The following is a 21,517-nucleotide window of genomic DNA, read 5'->3' on the forward strand; positions in this document are numbered from 1 at the left end:
CAATGTATATTCTTGCCTCCTTTGTCGAAGATGAGTTGACCAAAAGTTTGTGGGTTCATTTCTGGGCTCTCTATTCTGTTCCATTGGTCTATATGTCTGTTTTGGTACCAATACCATGCTGTCTTGATGACTGTAGCTCTATAGTATTGTCTGTAGTCTGGGAGAGTTATTCCTCCAGCCTCTTTGTTTCTCTTCAGTAATGCTTTGGCAATTCTAGGTCTTTGATGGTTCCATATAAATTTGATTATGATTTGTTCTAGTTCTGTGAAATATGTCCTGGGTAATTTGATAGGGATTGCATTAAATCTGTAGATTGCCTTGGGCAGTGTGACCATTTTAACAATATTGATTCTTCCAATCCAAGAGCATGGGATATCTTTCCATTTTTAAAGTCTTCTTTAATTAATTTCCTTCATCAATGGTTTACAGTTTTCTGTGTATAATTCTTTCACCTCCTTGGTTAGACTTATTCCCAGATATTTTATTACTTTGGGTGGTATTTTAAAGGAGATTGTTTCTTTACCTTCTTTTTGTGTTGATTCATCGTTAGTGTAAAGAAATGCAACTGATTTTTGAACGTTAATCTGGTAACCTGCTACCTTGCTGAATTCTTCGATCAGCTCTAGTAGTTTTTGTGTGGACCTTTTAGGGTTTTCTATATATAGTAACATGTCGTTGGCATAGAGTGACACTTTTACCTCTTCTTTTCCAATTTGGATCCCTTTTATTTCTCTCTCTTGCCTGACTGCTGTGGCTAGGACTTCCAGGACTATGTTGAATAGGAGTGGTGATATTGGGCAGCCTTGTCTTGTCCCAGATTTTAGTGGGACGCTTTTGAGTTTTTCACTATTGAGTACTATGCCGGCTGTAGGTTTGTCATATATAGCTTTTATTATGTTGAGATATGTTCCCTCTATACCCACTTTGGTAAGAGTTTTTATCCTAAATGGGTGTTGAATTTTATCAAATGCTTTTTCTGCATCTATTGAGATGATCATGTGGTTATATAATGGAATATTATTTGTCTGTTAAAACAAAATGAAATCTTGTCACTTGTGACATGGATATAACTATTATATTCTTATGCTAAATAAGTCAAATAGAGAAAGACAGTTACCTTGTGATTTCACTTATATCTGGAATCTAGAAACAAAACAAAAGAAAAGAACAAACAAAACAGAAAGAGACTCACAGACACAGAAAACAAATTGGTGTTTGCCAGAAGGAAAGGAGACGGGGAAGTGAAATAGGTGAAGGGGATTAAGAGGTATATGCTTGCATAAAATACATTATAAAATAAATAAGTCACAATGATATGATGTACAACATAGGGAATACAGTAATAGTATTATAATAACTCTGAATGGTGACACATAGTAAACTGACTTTATCATTGTGACCATTTTGAACTGTATGTAAATATTGAATTAGAAGATGTATACCTGAAACTAATATGATATTGTATGTCAATTATAATTTAATTAAATCGTATTTTCATAAAAAGAATAGTTTTAAAAAGTAAATAAATTAGCTGTTTTATCCTAGAAAGTTTCAAGGACCTAAAATATTTCTCTGCAATTTTGAAATAGCATGTAATTAAGATCATTTTTTCCAGTATTAGAAGGAAAATTTATATTGGTTCACCTTTCACAATTGCTCTATCTATATACTAGGATACATATGGAAAAACAAAATTAATCACTATCATAAAGCTTTATTGTTTTTATATGTATTGTGTAGTTCATATCACTGTCTTTCTGGTTAATCAAAGAAATCACATAGTAGACCCAACAGACACTGATTGGATGCCGACTACATAGATCCTCTACATAGCTTACACAGTGTCCTGCTCTAAGAGACGCTGGGGATAAGAAGGTAAAGCAAACAAAGATCTTGATCTTGAGGAGCCCATTCTTGGGGAGACAACCATGCAAATTATCACAAGGAAATAAGCTATGTGTCACCAGGAACTGAGCCTGCCTATCCAATGCTAATGCTATAGCGTCTAGTGCTGTGAAGGTCAGTGAGGAGCACAAAGACCCACGAAGGAAACTGATGACACGCTGAATGTTGTAATGTGAATGTGATTTCAAAAGATGATGGAAAGATGCTAGATATTGGCCTAGAAGAGAAAGGTTGGGGAAAGCAGGGTAAGCAGAATTGTTTATAACCTGGTGGCAGGGGAGATGTAAACATAACATTGTAAGTGTAGCTTGAGAACATAGGAACTGACCGTAGCCTGTGGGCATAATTCTTTTGAGATTCATCCATCTTGTTGTACATATCAGTAGTTTGTTCCTTTTTATTTTTGACTAATATTTCGCTGGATATACTATTGTTTATCAGTTCATGGGCATTTTGGTTGCTTCCAGTATTGTAAGAAAACTAATATGAGTATTTTCTTACAGGTATTTATGTAGACATGTGTTTTCATTTCTTTGGGGCAATACCTTAGAGTAGAGTGGATTCATCATGTAGTAGCTATCTGGTTAACTTCATGAGAAACTGCCAGTTTTTCAAGATGACTACCCCACTTTGCATTCTCTCAGAAAAATATGAGAGTTCTAATTGTTCTGTATCTTTGTCGACACTTGATATTGAGCATCTTTTCAATTTTAGTAATTCAGGTATAGAAGGGTTTTACTGTAGCTTCAGTTGCTCATTCCTGCTGCGTGACTTGCTGAGCCCTTTTCTATGTGCTGAGTGGCCAACTGCATATTTTCTTTGTGAAGTGTGTTTTTAAATTTTTTTCCCACTTTTAAACACTGTTGTTGGTCTTCTTATTTTATTTTAATTGGAAAAGTTTATATATTTTGAATACAAGTCCTTTCATATATGTGCTTCCTAAATATATTCTCCTAGTCTCTTTTATGTCTTTTTATTTTCTGGACACTGTAATGGAACTTTTTTGGGTGAATGTATTAATATGTATTTTTTCTCTTGTGCATGTCTTAGTGCTTAATGTCCATCCTACTCTGCAAGTGGTGCCCATTCATCTCAGGCAGAATTACTGTTTTTGCATCAGGAATGAAAAAGAAAGGTGGAGTCAGTATTTAGCATTTCATATCTGAAAGAAAATTATGTCAGTCTATAGAAAAAAAACCAATAGCTTTGAAAACCTAGATTTATCAAGAAAATAGCAGTTTAAAAAATCTAAAAAAAAGCCTTTTTAACTCACCATAAAATCTTTCCTAGACTACTACATGATACAAACTTTTAAAATCCTGAATAAAAATCCTCTATTCCTCCCATGAATAGTGTACTTGGGAATGTGAATAAATTGACATGGGGTATGTCCAAGCTCAGAAAAAAGAGGAATCAGAGCGCTTACAACTGCAGTCTTGGCAAACTATGGGAAGAGTTTTAGGGAAAGCATGCCAATAAACAAGAGCATCTTGATGTCTTATCAAGACTAGAGTCCTGTGGACACCAAGGTAGAGAGGAAAGAAATCATCACTGGGGCTTTCTCTTCTTTCTCAATTGAGACTCCGGTAAGGGAGAATTTCAGATAGTTCAGTCCCAACCTAAGGCAATTACAGTAGAAACTGGAACAGTAGAAAGGGTGTGACTGCTTGGAGAGAGAGTGAAAAAGAACCCAAATTAACATTGCAACCATCCTTCTATTGTTTTAGGTTATGAAAATGTCTTAGAAATTCTTACGTACCTTTGGAGTTGGGATGAGATCAGATGTTAGGATTGCAGCTAAGACTGGATGTGCGTTATCAAATGCTTCAAGGTGAGTGACCCAGGCCTGAGAACAACTGGATTCATGGATAAGGAGCATTGTGATGGGGTCCTGTCCACATAAGAAGATGGTCAAGCTCTTTAGGAGAACCAGCAGTGTGTAGAACACTCTTCCACTAGCTGCAGCAGGAGCAGGGGATTTCAGGTCTCCCAGGAAGGCCATCAGTCTGATGTCACTTCTGATGTTGTCCATGTAGGAACTAGTTCAATCATTCACTTCGCAATCTAGACCATCAAAGAACAGAAGACATCCATAAGCATCTCTAATGTCTGTGCCTACAACTACCATGTCATCTATATTCTCAGGTATCATTTTAGAGAGAAGTAAAGGGATACGGAGCAGACATGGCAGATCCAGAATTTGTCTGAAAGATTCTGAGTCATCAAAATGTGATTAAACCAGAGAAAAGGATGTGGTTAGTACCCCTCCCACCCTAACATTACTTAGAAGATGTAGTGGGCACAGGAAAAGATTCAATTCACAATAGGCTCTGACGGTTTGCTGGATAATTTCTGAAGTCTCCACGTTTGCTTGGACTATGTGTGTAGTCTATGATGGAATTTTTAGCTCTTGAATTTTAATGATTAGGAATAAACCAGACACAAAATGGAAAGAATAGTTCTCTGAGCCTCCTCTCTCCTGCTGGCTAGTCTTTTTTTTAATGTATTGCTTTCTGCTTCACACATCCAGCTTTCATAATAGAAATTTAAAATTAACTCAGTTTCTCCTAACCAGGAGAGGGGGATGTGGGATGGATGCAATGCAGCTTTCCCAGTGCTCTTATGCACCTCTGACTCCTCGGTTTAGCCAGGCCCACCCTCCCTCCTCATCAGTGGTGATTTTCTCTTTCCATAGTCAGGTTTCCTCTACTCTTCCCTTGTGCCCATCTGAATCCAGATTATGAAAGGGGATCAAGACCCATCTCCATTCACGTAAGATGATGCCTTTCCTTGCTGTTTAAATATCCCTTAACATTTTTATAACACTCTATGTTTATGAAGTTTGCCCAAAGGAGATATTTGTTGAAATCTCAGGGAGGACCATTAGGGTCCTATGGAGGATCAGGGTCTCGTCCCAGTCCAGCCAGTCTGCTACTGTGTTCTTTTGGTCTATTCCCACCTCTCTTTGTCAACAACAGGAAGTTGGATTGTTGTTCAAGACTAGGGAAAACTAACCCTGAGAAGTCTGGAGGGAAGTCAGTTGATTAAAAACATATGTCAGGAATAAAACAGTACAGAATAGAAACTACTTCCCGTCCCCCCTATTATGTACCTGTGCTCCTTAATGCAGAACACTGCAGTGCCTGGGGGCTGCTTCAGTCAAGTCTCTAAGCTAGAAATGTGCCTTTCCAAACACCTTGACTGAGTTTCCTGGCAAGCATTTCATGCAAGTAAATATATCAAGATTACTTTCATTGATGTGAAAGACTATGGGGAGACCCACTAATGGTAGGGTATTACCTTCTGATAACCACACTGTTTACACTTATCATCCAGAAAGGCAGAGAACCAGACTGTTCCATTAGGCTGTCAATCAGGACTTATGAAGAAGCACAGATTGTATGTTTACCAGTTTAAATGTAACAAGGCATGAAAATGATAGGATTTTGAGAAGACTAGTCATTCTTTTGCTCTAAAAAGAACATTCAAGAAATCATCTCTTTTTTCGAAGAAGTCTTGAATGTTAAGGCCCCCAAAGTCTCTTTGTTTCTGTACTTTTACAGTCATGTCTCTAGAAAAAGAGAGAGAGCTTCACCTCTTACATTTCTGTAACACTTTACAGTTTACAGGGCACTTGTATATACACTGCCTGCTTTCTCTAAATGATGTTCTCTGCAAAATGCTCCCTCATCTCAAAACCACAAAAACAAAAAATATTTCTTAGAAGACTATTAGTTGCCTTTCAGAATAATAAATCAAATTTGCAATTCTTCTAATATTGCAATAACATTTGAATGTTTTTAGTGCGTATTTGTATGTCATTACTTTGAAAAGAGCTAGTATTACTTTAACTACTAACTTTTGGAGATAAACAAGTTAATGGAGCAATAGGTTTTATTTGGTTTAATAAGGCATTTCTATCCTTCATTATTTATAATTTTTTTGGGAAAATATGTGCTAATGCAAACGATTTTCATATATGAATAAAACATAAGGTAGAGTAGTAATTAATATAAAAGGATTCAACAGCACATAAAGGTGGTTAATATATCTACCTCTTCATATATCAATGCCTGTTATATTTCCTTGGAAGAGTCTAGAGGTGGAAAATCACGTATGCTAATTAACTAGTTTCATTCTCAGTTAACTTGAACAAGGTTGCATAAAATAGGAAGTCAGGTTGACTGTGAGCAAGGAGAATGAATAGTTCAGATTAAAAAAAAAAAAGATCAAGAGGAGAAAGTATGTAAGAAGGAAAGTGGAAAAGTGTCTTAATGACCAAGTGGAACAATTTCTCCTACCTTGTCACTGAACATGGTAAAAATTTGAGGGGAGCATCTGTTAAATATGAAAGATCTGTATAAGCTTCAGCGGAAAAGAAAGTGAGTATCTGGTATGATAGAGATGAAAAGAAGAATTAGAGGAGTGTTCCAAGCTAACGTTCTTGGTGGCATTGCTATCTGAGCAGGCATTTTACATTCTTTGGGATATATACAAATAGGACTTACTGGTTTGTTCAAGAGAGGCAGTTGTAGTTATTGTTCAAGAAGGGGCAGAGTTCCTTTGCAAAAAAAATATAGCAGAAGCAGAAAATCACCATAACTGGGACTGGGTTCAGGTCCCCTGGATGGAACTCCGCACAAGGATATGTGGATCATGACATTAATACCTCATTGTTCATGATGATGTCTAGCTGTGTTCTCGCTGTCTATCTGTGTCTTGTCTTCTCCACACCCCTTTCTCTAGCTCATGGCTTCGGTTTTCTCTCAGTTGCAGCTGCTTCAGAGAGCTGTACTTGGAGCATTTGAGGGAAGCCGCTCATCAGATCTCTTTCACAAGCTGCATGGTAGCTTGCTAGACCAACTCATACCGCCTTGGGCCTACGCAGCTGTGCCTTGGAGAAGGAATGAAGACACAAGACTGGCCTGGCCTGGACCTCCAGCTAGGGCTGTAGGTGGAGTGGTTTTCCTTAGAAGAGATATTGGCCTTGTATGTATTTAGAGGAGAATATCTAGAAAAAGGCATACCTGATGATACTGCTGGCTTTTTATTTTCCTGTGATACCTGAACTTTGGCTTCTACCTCTTGTGGTGTTCTGCTACATTTTATATTTTCACATACTCCTCTTTGCACATCAAGAACTAGGAACTATTACATAGTTGTTTGCTTCAAGAGCTTGGAAATATGAGAAAATACTTATGGATGGATGAATGACTGCTTTTCTACAACTTGTCTAATAGATTGACTGATAAAAGTGCTTACCATACAGCATTCTACCTCAAAACTGTCTTTACGTGGTCGCTGCTTCACGACACCACGAACTACGTGTCATGTGTTCCTTTTCTTGGGTATTCTGTTGTCATTTCTCCCATAGAACATACTGAAACTAATTAAAGAAAAACTTTGTTTCTAGTTAGGCTCCTTGTGTCCAGTGATTGATATTGATTAAAATATCCATACAGTTAAAATACAGTAAAGCATAAAGTCTAAATCACATCTGATTATTATAGACAGGTGGAGTTGAGACTTTTGGCTACTCAAGAAGGATTTTTAAAAAATTTGGTGAGCAAACTGTTTTACTGCATTTTCGTGCTGCACTGGAACAACTTTTTGAGGAAGGTGTATAATTGTTATTTTCTTTTTAGTGACTCACAGTACAAGAGCTATGCTGCATAGAGTTTACAGGCACTGTTTGTACTACGTTACTAGCTAATTTCTCTCTCTCTCTCTCTCTCTCTCTCTCTCTCTCTCTCTCTCTCTCTCTCTCTCTCTCTCTCTCTATATATATATATATATATATAAGCAGCTGACCTAATCATTTAATTGTGCCATACTAAACCACAAAATTGCTCATGATCTCTTACATGCCTTGCATATGAGAAATGAAGAATTAGCATAGTATTCACTAAGAATTTTTAATAATGTTGTAGAGTGGAAACAGTTTCTGGGAGGATTCAATTTCTAGGTTGGGATTTAGACAAATAAGTACATGCATGGCAAGAGAACTAGACTGTTTGTATTTGAAAGCTACTATTATGTCTACCAGCTTAGCTGTTTTTTCTTTTTTTCAGATTTTCTGAGTTCTGCCTTATGGTTAAGATGCCACCATGATAAAATCAATTGAAGTTTTACTAGTCAAAAGTAAATTTACTAACCAAGTGATTATTGACTGAGAATAAAATTTGGGGAACTTTTTTCAAAATTATGTCCTTCAGAATATACTTGCATTAAAAAAATACTCTAAATCAAATGGCTTGTGAAACTCTTAGAAATATGAATTAAAAAAATTGAATCATGATCATAATGCACAAGCCATACTAAAACAAACTACGATTTGACCATTAAAAAGTTTCTATTTATATTTCATGGGAAAGTCGATATGCTTTTTATTCCTCCAAAGCATGTTGCCACATATCTTTCTGTTTCCTGTAATGAATAAAGGAAGGAGTTGGAAAGAAGCTCAACATGATTTGTTTCCTGTGCTAAAATATACTAGGCCAGAGATTCTCTGTACTGTAGGCACATAATATGCCATTTAAAAACTGGTATGTCCCATGTTTTATTCTAGGAAATTATCAAATACAGATTCAGCCATGAAGGTAATAATAGCAAGAACAATGCCATTCCATTCCTTGGACTTCTGCTCCAAACACACACTAAATCAATCTCAATAAATTGGCCTAAGACATTTCACGTGTCCTAAGAGGCATGAATAATCTATTGGCTTATCTGAAATGACAGTAAGTCTGTCACACATTAAATCTACCTCTACTATTTTAGCTGAGTTTTTAAACTAAAAACAACAACAAAAATTTGACATTAGGCTAAATAGTGTAAAAGAATGCCTCTGTTCCTAGGGTTCCAACTGAGAAATATGTATTCAAAACCCACTCTATTCAAGGCACAAGGTGTTATATAGAAGAAAATAACTAAAACAGTATAGCTGGAATCTAAAGCAAAAAAACAAAAATCAATTTACCAGACAATAAACAACCTTTCTAAAACTGACACTCCTAGACTTCAATGAGGAGGAAGGCACGCTGAATTCTTAGTCACTTAGTTGTCATACACAGAGAACCAAGTTGCACAGATAGGATTGAAATCACTCAGGGCAGAATTTCATCATTCATATAGAGATGACAAAAAAGAAAGCAATTTGAATTTGCTTTCATTATAGAAGCTCTTGGTGCCAAAATGTGGGTGTATACTTGGTGGTCAGGTTGGTTGGAGGTACTGTTCATCACACATAAGGAAATGGTGTAATAAGGAAATGATTTCATTCGTTTTTTTCCCCATGTCTGAGCTTTTCTCTGAGCCTGAGTCTCCTCACTGGGTTGTCGGGGGACCAGCACGGAGCTGTGCCTGTGCCTGACATGTAGTGTATTCTTAGCAAAGGTCAGCTCTTATTCCATGTAGTCTGTTCCTTTCATATGAGTTTACTGATGCCCTTCTACATTTTCCTATGAGTGTTTCAATGTCCTGTAAGGTACAGACAGTAAGTTCTTTGTATTTTCTTCTGGTTTAGTCTTATGAATAAATGATACAACCAGAGAATGTGTATATAGGCACAGCAAAAATGGAAAGTTAAGAAACTAGGAGAATCTATTAATATCTATTTTTCCTTTATTCTATGCTTTTGAAACAGGATAAATTTATCTCTTGTAATTCCCTTAATTATTTTCCTTTTTTTGAGGGGGGGGGTCATCTTACTACAGAGTTGTGGTTAAACACCAATCATTGAAAAGTATTTTGTTATCACTTACCAATCTCTCTGATACTAGTGAGTCATGGTCAGGTGTAATTTTAAACTACATATGATTGTCTTCTAAAAATAATTCGTATTCTTGTATATCAGATATGATGAAATAAAACACATGTGGGGGGAAAGACAGGCAAATTATAAATACAAAGTTTATGTAGTATTTATTTTAAGAAATCATTTTGACTTTGAAATGGTTGAAAACTAGGATTTCTCCACACTGATCTTACTATTTTTATGTACAAAGCTAAACTGGGGGGAAAAAAAAACTAGAAAATATTCCTCACTAACAGAATAGAATTATTACATCAAAATAAGCCAAAAGTTAGAGTAGTTACTAGAAGGACAATAATTACACTAAAACATACTTTCTATGCATAAAAACTCAAGTATTCATTTTAGTAAACAAAATTAAGAGCATTAATGTTAGGTTTCATATACATATTTATAAATAATTTGTGTGTTTAGATAAGGCTATAATTTTATGTGTACAAAATGCAATTATTACTCTAACAACTTACTACATTTTAAAATATAGAAAAGAATGTTAACTATTATTTCTCTAAAGGAAACTTCACATTGCTTTTATTTATCCACATGTAAATAGTTTGATTTTAAGTCAATATTTTAAATTTTTCATCCATCAGCTGTATTTTAGAATTTATTGCAGATTAAAGAAACTTCAATTTTCTACAAAGAACTTGTTAAATATAATTTAAATTATCTTATTAGTAAAAAAAAAAGTACTTAATAAAATTAAATTCAATTATTTAGGTTGCAAGATTCTTGGAAAATGCATTTTTAAGGGATTTCTAACAAGAACATTTAGCTGGTGCTTTCTTATTATATTCAGATTGTTAAAACAGCTATTTTACTGTTTTCTTTAAATAAATTCTCTTAAATGATCAACTTTTTTATAGTTTAAGTGTATATTTGCATAATTTATCATACTTATGAACAATTTAGATTTTTCTGTTAAAAACATAAGATAAAAATAATAATTTGGAAATATTATCAGTAAACTGAAGTAAAATAATTGGAATAATTTTGATGGCCTTGCTATACTTAAAAAAAGAAATAAAATCTAACATTCTGTGCATGAAAAATCTAATTCTATTTAAGGGTCAAACCTGTGGATTAAACTCTTTTAAGACAATTGCTTTGATTTCGGGAAGGAAGGATTGTTATTTCTGAAGAAACAAATTTTACTTTATCCTCGGGAAAATTCTAGATCTACAGATGACCCCCTAATTAAAAAATATTATGAGAATAGTTAAAAACAAATCAGTAATTTGAGAGCATAGACTTTCCAGGATAATCCTGTGTGGTGCTATGTTTGGCAGACGTTGTTGCCCAATAAAAATCTTCTCACTTATGCTCCATATGTTTTTTCCATTGTGTTTTGCATTCTAGATCTGTAATTTTTGTGTGTGAAATACTGCTGCCTTAGTAGCATAGTTGTTGTCTATAACACTGATTCAGCATTGTAACGTAGAGTCTCATCTGGACTGTCAGACTTCAAAACAATCAGTCTGGAGATTTGGATGTGGAATCTGGACATTTAAGGAATTGTCCAGATTTTGCCATTTCCTAGGGGAATTCCTTTTTCTTAGAGGTGAGTGAATAGAGAATCCTCTCTATATTAGGAGATGGAGTACAAATGTTTGAAAAGAGAAAAAACATTTGAGAAAGATATAGCAACAAAGCATCTGATTCCAGCTGCGATTGGAAAAGTGGAATGTCAACTTCATCCCCTTTCTAATTTTCTCTCTTCCTCCTTTGCATATAAGAAGGACAAAATATACTAATATTCCTAAAGTAACCCTGTGATTTGTTTTGAATTGTTCACATTTTATGGTCTTCAGTATATTTGCCAAGATCAGATTGCAGAAATAGAACCAAAACGACTTTGCAGAATGCATTTTTTTCTTCGAATATTCAGGATTGCAAAAGATATTAGCTATCTTGTGAAGGGAGAGAGAAATGAAGAGGTGGCTTAAAGCTACGGAAGATCCCCTCCCAATCACCCCACGCATAGCATACAGTTAAAGAAAAAAAATGCCCCTTGACTACTTTCCCTTCTCCTTTTCAAGAAAATCATTCTTTAGTTACTCATTTCTTTTCCCCATGGTCAGGTTGGCTGCATCTCCAAACACTTGTAAGTACTGTATGTTCTGACATATCCTGAAGTCATGCATTAGCACCTTTTCATTCAGCAAAGGGTGAGAACAGATATCTTTTGGCAGCTGACAGCAGGGAGCAGGCAGAAAGAAGGGGAAGGAAACTGGGAGGACCGGGACACTGCGGTGGCCTAGTGGCTAGCAGGACTAATGCACCAGCTGTGAATAACCCCTTTTTTTCCTGCTGCCTACCCAACAGATGTCTCTCTGTCACTGTCATGTCCTCAAGCTATCTCAGTAAATGATTGGCGCATTGCAACTGAGTCACCAATGTGGCAATGGAACCTCTTCACAGCTCCAAACTGTTGATGTATGCACGGAGGGCCCTGTGGTTGTACTGTACCCTGTACCCTTGCAGGAGCCGGGAGGGGCTGAGGGGGAGGCACCAGAGAAAGAGAATGAGGAAAAGGAGGCAGGAGAGCCAGAGAGGATAGTGAAATGTCAAGGTTACCTTGTTTTGCCCGGAGAATTAAAAGGAAGGACACATTAATGTCTGCCTCTATTTGGTCTTTTGACTCTCTGAGGCTGAGGCAGCCCCTTGCTGCTCTGCTAGATACACATATCACTTTGAAAGATTAAAAAATGAAGAATGCAGTGATCTGTATTGTACATATGCTTTATTCTGTGGAAAGAATGTTAATAAATATACTGTAAGCCTGCAAAGTTTGCCAGTATAAATAATGTGGCATTTCAAAGTCTGTCAGTAAATGTAATTGAATTTTTCAATGTAAAAATACAGTTCAGTTATAAATTGGAGTCATGCTTGACATTAGTTGAGCATTAGACGGTATTAATTAGATATTGCTCACTTCTTCGCTCTAGTTTCTTTATATTAAATGAAATTATCAGGAAAGAGAAATTTGCAAGCATGCAATTTAGAGATTTTTATTCTCAAAAACAAGCTGCCTGGTAATTTTTAGTGGAAGAATAAATGCTTTTTCGTCTGCTTTTTTTTTTTTTAAAACCTTGTCAGTGAGCTGTCTAAAACATGCCCTTCCCAATATGAACACAATATGGAAAAGCTAATCCATTGTAATACTTTGTAATGATAATAAGCTACAGTGAACAAGTAGCCTAGGGAAAAGACAGTAGTAGTCACCTTTAAACAGAAAGAGAACAGCAAGTAATTGTACATTTTTACACTAGGCTGATGACAACATTTCCTGTGACTTTGAACTTACTTTGGCTGTCACCATCCTGGCAAACATCCTGCATATCACTCAGACAGTTGTATTTCTTGCATGACACTTGCAGCATAAGGTAGACATTTACTTATGTGATCGTTGTATGTAAGCAGACCGTTTATATGTAAATAATTGTGTCCCTTCATGCTACCGATGCTGCGTGTAGAACTGTTAAGACCTTTTAGGTCTCAATACCACATACGATTTTCATTTATTGTTGTGATCCCTGCTTAAATCCGTCTTCATTCTCTTTGGCATGGTTCACCTCTGAGTGTGTGGTTTATGTGCTTGTGCAGTGAATTCTATTTCTGGAATCTCAGTCTAAGGAATTAACAGTGGTTGAAGCTGATTTTTCTTGAAGCTTTGTCATGTCGATTTTTGTCTTGTGTTTAGAAAAATACTGTAATTAATTACCACAAAAAGAAGTATGTCCATGTATTGACTTAATAACTGTTACCTTGATTTTTTGAGGGACATATTATTTGCGGAGTCAGATTTTTTGAGGTTTTAATTTAAAATTTCTAAATATCCAGGACTGATTAGCTTCCTTCCAAATACCTTATTATTTAAATTCCTTAGATTACTTTTGCTGAAATAAATTGCCCCCACACTGCATAATGTATGTTACTCATCAATATCTTTATTGATACCATTTTCTAGCTGGATTCCTCTTTATTTTCTAGCTGGAAGGTGAGCATTTTAATTAGGGTCCACCTTTGGGGTCAGGTGGTCATTTCCCTGGTTTGAATTAAAGGTCTTTAGATTCACTCTGCTGTCTATAAATAATTTCCCAGTGTTAGTCCTTGTTATAGCTAATTAAAACACATTTTTAAAGATAAACTTACTTGACTCAAAAAATAACCTGAGGTCTTTTAGATTCTACTGAAATAGGTATGTTCAGTTGTAATACAGTAACACTCACGCCTGCCTTCTGATATTTGTGAATGGATTAAGATAATTAGCTTCCATGAATATAGAGAAAGAAAGGAACTGGAAAAAAAGAAGAAATTAGAAGATAAAAGAAAAATAATGCAAAAGTGGAGCAAATCATAAGCTATCCGACTTAAACAAAATAGTGTTTTGCTTTTGTGACTGCCCAACCCCATATTGCAATTCCATCACTAGGAACACTAAGACTCAGAAAAAGGAGGTGCTGAGTTGTGATGGTTGTGGTCAGCTGACTCGCACCAGTTGATTCATGCTTACTCACTAAACCAGGGACATTTCCCAGACTGTGCTTCTGTAAGTAGTCATGTAATTAGGTTTGACCAATGTAATGTGAGTTGAATTGATAGACATCACTTCTGGGCTGATGTGGTCCTCTTTTGAGGTCTCCTCATTTCAGCCATATAGTAAAACAGAAGTGACTTTGCAGCCGCATAAGTATGGCCACAGTATGGAATTAGTTTCAATGTCTGAGTCACCTCTTTGGAGGAGAGCTTTGCAGCACAGAAACCAAGACAGACTGCATTAGAAGAGAAGAGAAGTGGCACATACTGACTGTGTTGTCTCTCCCTGAGGCTGTGGTTCTGGGGTCACTTCATGGAAGCCCCTACTCTGGATCTGCTCCATGGAAACTGCAGGAGAACTTGCAAGGCTCAATCCCTAGAAATCTGATTGTGGTAGAGAAGAGGAGAGTGGCTCCCAACAGCCAGCACTCAGATCCTTACTGACCAAGTTCCCATTCCAAAGCCCAGAGAGTAATCCCAACCCACAGCTTAACTCATCTACAGAACCAAGTTGGAGATGCAGGCTGACCCAGAAGTCAGTGGGGTTCAGGTCTGCTTACTTTGGGCTCCCAAACAAGGAGCTCTGCCCGGTCACGTGGGCAGACCAGGCTCTAGGGCTGTGAAAGAGCTGCGTCATAGCCCTGCCTTCTATAAATCTTGGCTCCTGGCCCCCTGTGACCAGAAAATTTGGGAGTTACTCAAGTGGGCCCTCCCAGTTGTACCTAGAAGGAAGCCAGTCATAGCTTCACCTACAGGAGAGGATGACCCCAGCCCCCCAGACAGTAAAGGTGGGCAAGAACACTGCATAACCCAGTAACTCTCAAGAGAAGAGGTGCGAAGAGATGATCACCCCCAGAGCAAAGCCAGTGGTTCTGTTTGGAGAGAAACTAGGGGCAGGGGTCCGATTGCGTCAAGACCATGGAGAAAAAGCATTAGGGGACTTGGAGCTGTTTCACTCACTGTGTCCAGGGAAGGAAACTCCTTTGTAGACAAACTTACTGCTGAACAGAACCTCTGGGAAACACCAGAGCGCATGAGAAGCTGTATAACCCATCCGACACCCCTGTGTGAAGTGGCACTTGAACAAAGAACATAGCCCGTGGCTTTTTCTGTCTGCAGAGCCAAACCACTGGCCTCACCTGGATATTCAGTGTACATTCTTGCTTGACTCAGGTCCCCAGTAAGCCAGGGAAGCCCTAGGCCCTCTACTACTGCCTTACCAGGGCAGGGAACTTACCTCATAGCCCCACCTAGGGCTGAGTGTCATACCCAGTCTTGATCATCTAGTAAGCCTTACTAGAGAATCCAGACAACTGTGAGCCCCATGCTCCAGCCTCACTTGGGCAGAGAAACAAGCCAGTGACACACTTTCCTCACTCCCAACTGACTCTGGAGCTTGAATAGTTGCCTTGCCCCAAAATAGACCCTTCCCAAGAATGTTACCAGCAGACACATCAAGAAATCCAAACCAAGCTGACAGTGAAGAAACCACTCTGACAGTGCATCGACAAAATTTGGAAAAGGAGACCACTTGCTCAAATGTGCAGATACCCACATATGGAATCAAAATCATCAAAAATTCAGGTAAATATAATACTGCCAGAAACCAAAAGGCCTAAAAAGTGATTCTAAAGAAATGTAAACCTATGAGCTGTAATATAAAATTTAAAAAGAATCATCGTGAAGGTTAGTGAGCCACAAGGACATAGAGACACATAACAACACTGGGAAAACACTGCATGAAGTAAATGAAAAAAGTTCAACAAAGAGAAATCATAAAAAACTAGAACTCCTAGAGCTGAAAAAGTACAGAAAATTAACTGAAGAATTCAATGGAGAGCTTCAAAAGCAGAAGAATCAGTGACCTGTCAGAGGGACGCAATGAAACAATACTCACATTATGGAAACTGCAGAAAGAGAAAGTGACAGAAAGCAGATTTAAAGCAACAATGGCTGAAAACTCCCAAACTCAGGGAGAGAAATAGACATTCAAATCCAAGAGACCCAAAATACCCCAAATAGGGTTACACCAAGACACATTATAACTGAAGTCTCAAAAGTCAAAGACAAAGAATATTAAAGGCATCAAGAGAAGAGAAAAGTTACATACAAGTGAACACACTGAGACTATCAGAGGCTTTTTCAACAGAAACTTTTCAGACTAGAACAGAATGAGATGACATATTCAAAATATTGAAAGAAAAACATCTGTCAACCAAAAATACTATACCTGACAAAGCTGCCCTTCAGGAAAAACAAGGGGTAAAGACTTTGCTAAGCAAACAAACAAAAACTGAAGTAATTCATTACCACTAGACCTGCCTTGTAAGAAATGTTAAAGGGTGTTTCTGAGTGGAACTATAAGGATGCTTAATAACTTAGAAACATGAGAAGGCAGTGTAAAACTCACTGGTAATGGTCATGTGTAATTCAGTTAAAACTCCAGTTTAAAAGTTAAAAACAAATGTAGGAAAAATAAGCATAACTACAAAAATCTGTTGTGAATTACAAAAATTAAAATTATGTAAATTGTAACATAAATAATCTAAAAGGTGAGGACAAGTAAAAGTGTAAAGCTTTGGAATTTTTTTGAAGTGAAGTTGTGATTAGTTTAACCTAGGGAGTTATAATTTTAAGATATTTTATGTAATCCTCATGGTAACCACAAGGGGAAAACCTGTAGTAATTACACAGAAGAACGTGCTAAATATCAAAGCACACTGATACCACAAGATATCAAAGCACACAAAAACAGACAGCAGGAAAAGAAATAAAAGAAAAACGTGGATCTACCAAACAACCAGAAAACAATGAACAAAATGGTAATAGTAAGTCCTTAATTACTTTAAATATATAAATAAATTATCCAATTAAAAGACAAAGAATGGATTAAAAAACTAGATCCAACCATATGCTATGTACAGGCAGCTCACTTGAACTTTAATGGCACATATAGACTGAGAGTAAAGGGAGGAAAAAATATATTTCAAGCAAATGGTAACCAAAAGAAGCAGGAGTAGCTATATTTATATCAGACAAAACAGACTTTAAACTAAAAACGGTAAAAGGAGACAAAGAATTCATTACACAATGATAAGGGGTCAACCTGTCAAGAAGATAATGACAATTATAAATATTTATGCACCCATCATTGCAGCACCTACATACATAAAGCAAAAACTAAGAGAAATAAACAGTAATGCAATAATAGTTGGGGATTTGATACTTCACTTCCAACAATGGATAGATTATCCAGACAGACTGAATAAGGCAAATAGCAGATTTGAACAATACAGACCAAACAGAGCTAACAGAGACATGGACAGAATATCCAAGAACAAAATACACATTCTTCTTAAGTGCATGTGGAGCATTTCCTATGATAAATCATATATGTTAGATCACAAAACAAGTCTTAGCAAATTCAAGAAGATTGAAATCATACCAGATATATTCTCTGATGAAAATGGTATGAAACTAGAAATCAGTAACAGGAGAAAAACTGGAAAATCCACAAATACAGTGATCACTCTGGATTGTTTCAAGGAGTCCCTGTGGATGCCACATCTCAGGACGCTTAAATCCTTTATATAAAATAGAGTATTACCATAAATATAGTTGCCTCTCCATGTCTGCAGATGCAAAACCCATAAATGGAGAAGACTGACTGTACATGGAAATTAAACAATATTCTCCTGAGTAACCAATGGATCAAAGAAGAAATTAAAGAGGGATAAAAAGTATCTTGAAACAAACATGCCAAAATTTATGAGATGCAGCAAAAGCAGTTTTAAAAAGTTCACAATGATAAACATCTATATTAAGCAATAAGAAAATCCCAAATAAACAATCTAACTCTATGCCTCGAGAAAAAGCATACTAAACTGAGTCTAAAGTTAGCAGAAGGAAGGAAATGATAAGAGATTAGAGCAGAAATAAATAAAATAGAGAACAGGAAAACAACAGAAAAGATTAACGAAAATAAGTGTAGATTCTTTGAAAAGATGAACAAAGCTGACAAATCTATAGCTAGGATAAGCAAGGGGGAAAAAAAAGATGACCCAAGTCAACATATTATAAATGAAAAAGGAGACATTGCAACAGATACTACAGATATAAAAAGAGGTATAAGAGGCTGCTGTGAACAACTGTACACCAGCAAGCTAGACAACTTAGAGGAAGTCAATTCTTAGAAACAAAAAATTCCAGGACTGAATCAGGAGAAAATAGCAAGTATGAATATACCAATTGTAGTAAGAAAATTGAATTAGTAATCAGAAACCTTCTAATGAAAAAAGCCCAGGAGTGGATTGTTTAACTAGTGAATTGTACCAAAGAATTAATACCAATGCTTCTCGAAGTCTTCCAAAAAACTAAAGAGGAGGGGACATTTCCAAAGTTATTTTATAAGGCCAGTATCACTGTAATGCCGAAGACTAAATAAATAAATAAAAAACACTACTAGGAAAGAAAAAGTACAGACCATGGAAATACAGATGTAGAAATTTTGCATAAAATATCAGCAAACCAAATTCCACACATTAAAAGGATCATTCACCATGACTAAGTGGCATGTTTGTTTCATAGCATTTTGGCATAAGTTGTTTATTTTTTTCCCGACAGTTTTTGTTAATAAGGATTCCCAAACGGTATCACTGTGACTAAAGGTATCGCACAGATTACTGAAATTTATTTGTGAAAAATTCTTTTATAACTCGATTTTAAGGGGCTTCAGGATCTTGGGATTCTGTGAGTGTACCATATTCCAGTGTTAATACAATGTGAGATGATGTAATGATAATGTTACAGATAATGAACTCTGAACTTCAGACTATACAAGGTATTATTGCCATGCTCTATAAAATTATTTTCCTATAATTTTATACTCAGATTTTATATGAGAAAAAATTTTATTGGATTGTCAAGCTTTCAGCTAGAACAGAATTGAACAAATCTGAACATAATGCAAAGGGGAGAAAAACCACAGCTATCTTCCATTTTCCCAGAATTTCTGTATCCTCACTCTTAAATGATAGTTTAAGGAGAATACAAAACCTGCAGTGTTAGTTCTTTCCTCAGTACCTTGTTGGCCTTTATTTTACTATCTCCTTTGTCTGTTTCTGTTGATAAAAAAATCTGCCCAGAGTCTAAATGTAAAGGCAAAATGTTGAAAGCCATCAGGGAGAAAAGTATACGGTGTGTTTGCAAGGTAGATTTGTTTTGGTGGAGCAGATTGTTTGTAGACAAGTGCAGTCAGAGTGCTACACTGTAGGAAATCTGGAGAGTTGAAAAGCTAGTAATGAGTTAACACTTGAAAGGTTTCACTTCTCATGGATGTGTTATTATCATATGTCCAATTTATGTAGGGTGAAATTTTTGCCAAAATTGTAAACATACAGAAAAAACATGATTTGACTTTAGCTAGATTGACAAGTGTCTGCTGGGCCTGATTTTTATTATTCCTCTACCTTAAGCAGTGCAATGAAGTTGTGTCAGAGTGATAGCCACGGATCGAAAGTAATGGATTTCCTTGAGCCAGGTTTTAGTGACACCGAAAAGTGACCTCTTTGAAGGACGTGATTGAAATGAACTTGTTTTTTTTTGTAAAGAGTTGCATTAACTTTATGAATAGAGATAACGGTTACAGTCAAGGGGCAAGAGGTAAAATAGTGTTTTACCATCTGTCACACCTCTTCCCCCACAGGCTGATTTACAGCCTGAAAACATAACAAGTGGTTCTTCCACTCTTGCAATTGGTATGCAATTACCTATCATTGTTTCACCTGAGATCACTGCGATTAAGCCAATGATGAATGAGTTGTAAGACCTGATCCAAAGAATCAGTGAGCATCTATCAATGAAGTCCTGAAAGTCAGACTTCTGATTCAGACCTTTTAAGAATTTCCATAAACACAGGTAGCAACCTAGAAGGTATGGAGGAATGTGAGTGCATGTATAGAAAGACGGATTTTCTTGCTGATAAAAAAATCTGCTCATAGCCTAAATGTAAAGAGAAAATGTGAAAAGCCAAGAGGGAGCCTTTAAATATAAAGTGAAAAGTACATGGTGTGTTTGCAAAGTAGACTGGTTTTGGTGGAGCAGATTGTCTGCAGACAAATGCAGTTGGAAAGTTACACTGGAGCACTTCTGGAGAGTTTTCAAAAGCTAATAATGAGTTAACACTTGAAAGGTTTCAGTTCTCATGGATGTATTATTATCATATGTTGAATTTAAGCATGACATTGAAATGAAGTGTTTTGTTTTGAAGAGTTGAATTGACTTTATGAATAGAGATAATGCTTACAGTCAAGGGGAAAGAGGTTGAATAGTGTTTTACCATCTGTCATACCTCTTCCTTCACAGGCTGAATTACAACCTCAAAACCTAAGAAGTAGTTGTTACAGTCTTTGGCATTATGGCAAGGCAAAGAGTGGCCAGAAGAATGAAATTGCCAATCATTGTTCCAGCTGAGATCATTGTGATTAAGAAAAGGATGAATGAGCTGCAACACTTGATCCTGAGAGTCAATCAGCATCTATCAATCAAGTCCTGAGGAGTGTGTTGGGGAAACCAGAGTTCTGATTCAGAACTTTTAAGAAATTTTATCAGCATATGGAGCAACCTAGAAAGGCACAGTGGACTGTGAGTGCACGTAAGTAAAGATGGAATTTGAATTATTATATTTTGGCAGGGGTGTTACATGGAAGCCAATGTAGTTGCTGAGTTAAGGAAATAAAGGTGAGTCTGGGGAAACTAAGGCAGCTAGAGATAGGCTGTAGGTGAGTGGTAGGGTGTAGGGCTAGCATGCAGGAGGTTGTAGGTTCGATTCCAGGGGGAGAGTAGGAGAGTAGGAGAGTAGGAGAGTAGGAGAGTAGGAGAGTAGGAGAGTAGGAGAGTAGGAGAGTAGGAGAGTAGGAGAGTAGGAGAGTAGGAGAGTAGGAGAGTAGGAGAGTAGGAGAGTAGGAGAGTAGGAGAGTAGGAGAGTAGGAGAGTAGGAGAGTAGGAGAGTAGGAGAGTAGGAGAGTAGGAGAGTAGGAGAGTAGGAGAGTAGGAGAGTAGGAGAGTAGGAGAGTAGGAGAGTAGGAGAGTAGGAGAGTAGGAGAGTAGGAGAGTAGGAGAGTAGGAGAGTAGGAGAGTAGGAGAGTAGGAGAGTAGGAGAGTAGGAGAGTAGGAGAGTAGGAGAGTAGGAGAGTAGGAGAGTAGGAGAGTAGGAGAGTAGGAGAGTAGGAGAGTAGGAGAGTAGGAGAGTAGGAGAGTAGG

The 21,517-nt window shown here is 36.8% G+C and overlaps 1 long non-coding RNA gene across 1 annotated transcript in view; it reads left to right on the top strand.

Annotated features, from left to right (window-relative positions):
- The window catches only part of LOC141577060 (uncharacterized), a 258,527-nt gene extending 251,241 nt beyond the window's left edge, over window positions 1-7,286 (top strand). The window contains exons 4-5 of the long non-coding RNA XR_012505526.1: window positions 3,633-3,736; window positions 6,676-7,286. This is a non-coding gene — a long non-coding RNA (uncharacterized LOC141577060). The remainder of the gene's footprint in view (window positions 1-3,632; window positions 3,737-6,675) is intronic.
- The last annotated feature ends 14,231 nt before the right edge of the window (window positions 7,287-21,517 follow it).

Source organism: Camelus bactrianus, chromosome 3, assembly GCF_048773025.1.
Source record: "Camelus bactrianus isolate YW-2024 breed Bactrian camel chromosome 3, ASM4877302v1, whole genome shotgun sequence".
Taxonomy (NCBI): domain Eukaryota; kingdom Metazoa; phylum Chordata; class Mammalia; order Artiodactyla; family Camelidae; genus Camelus; species Camelus bactrianus.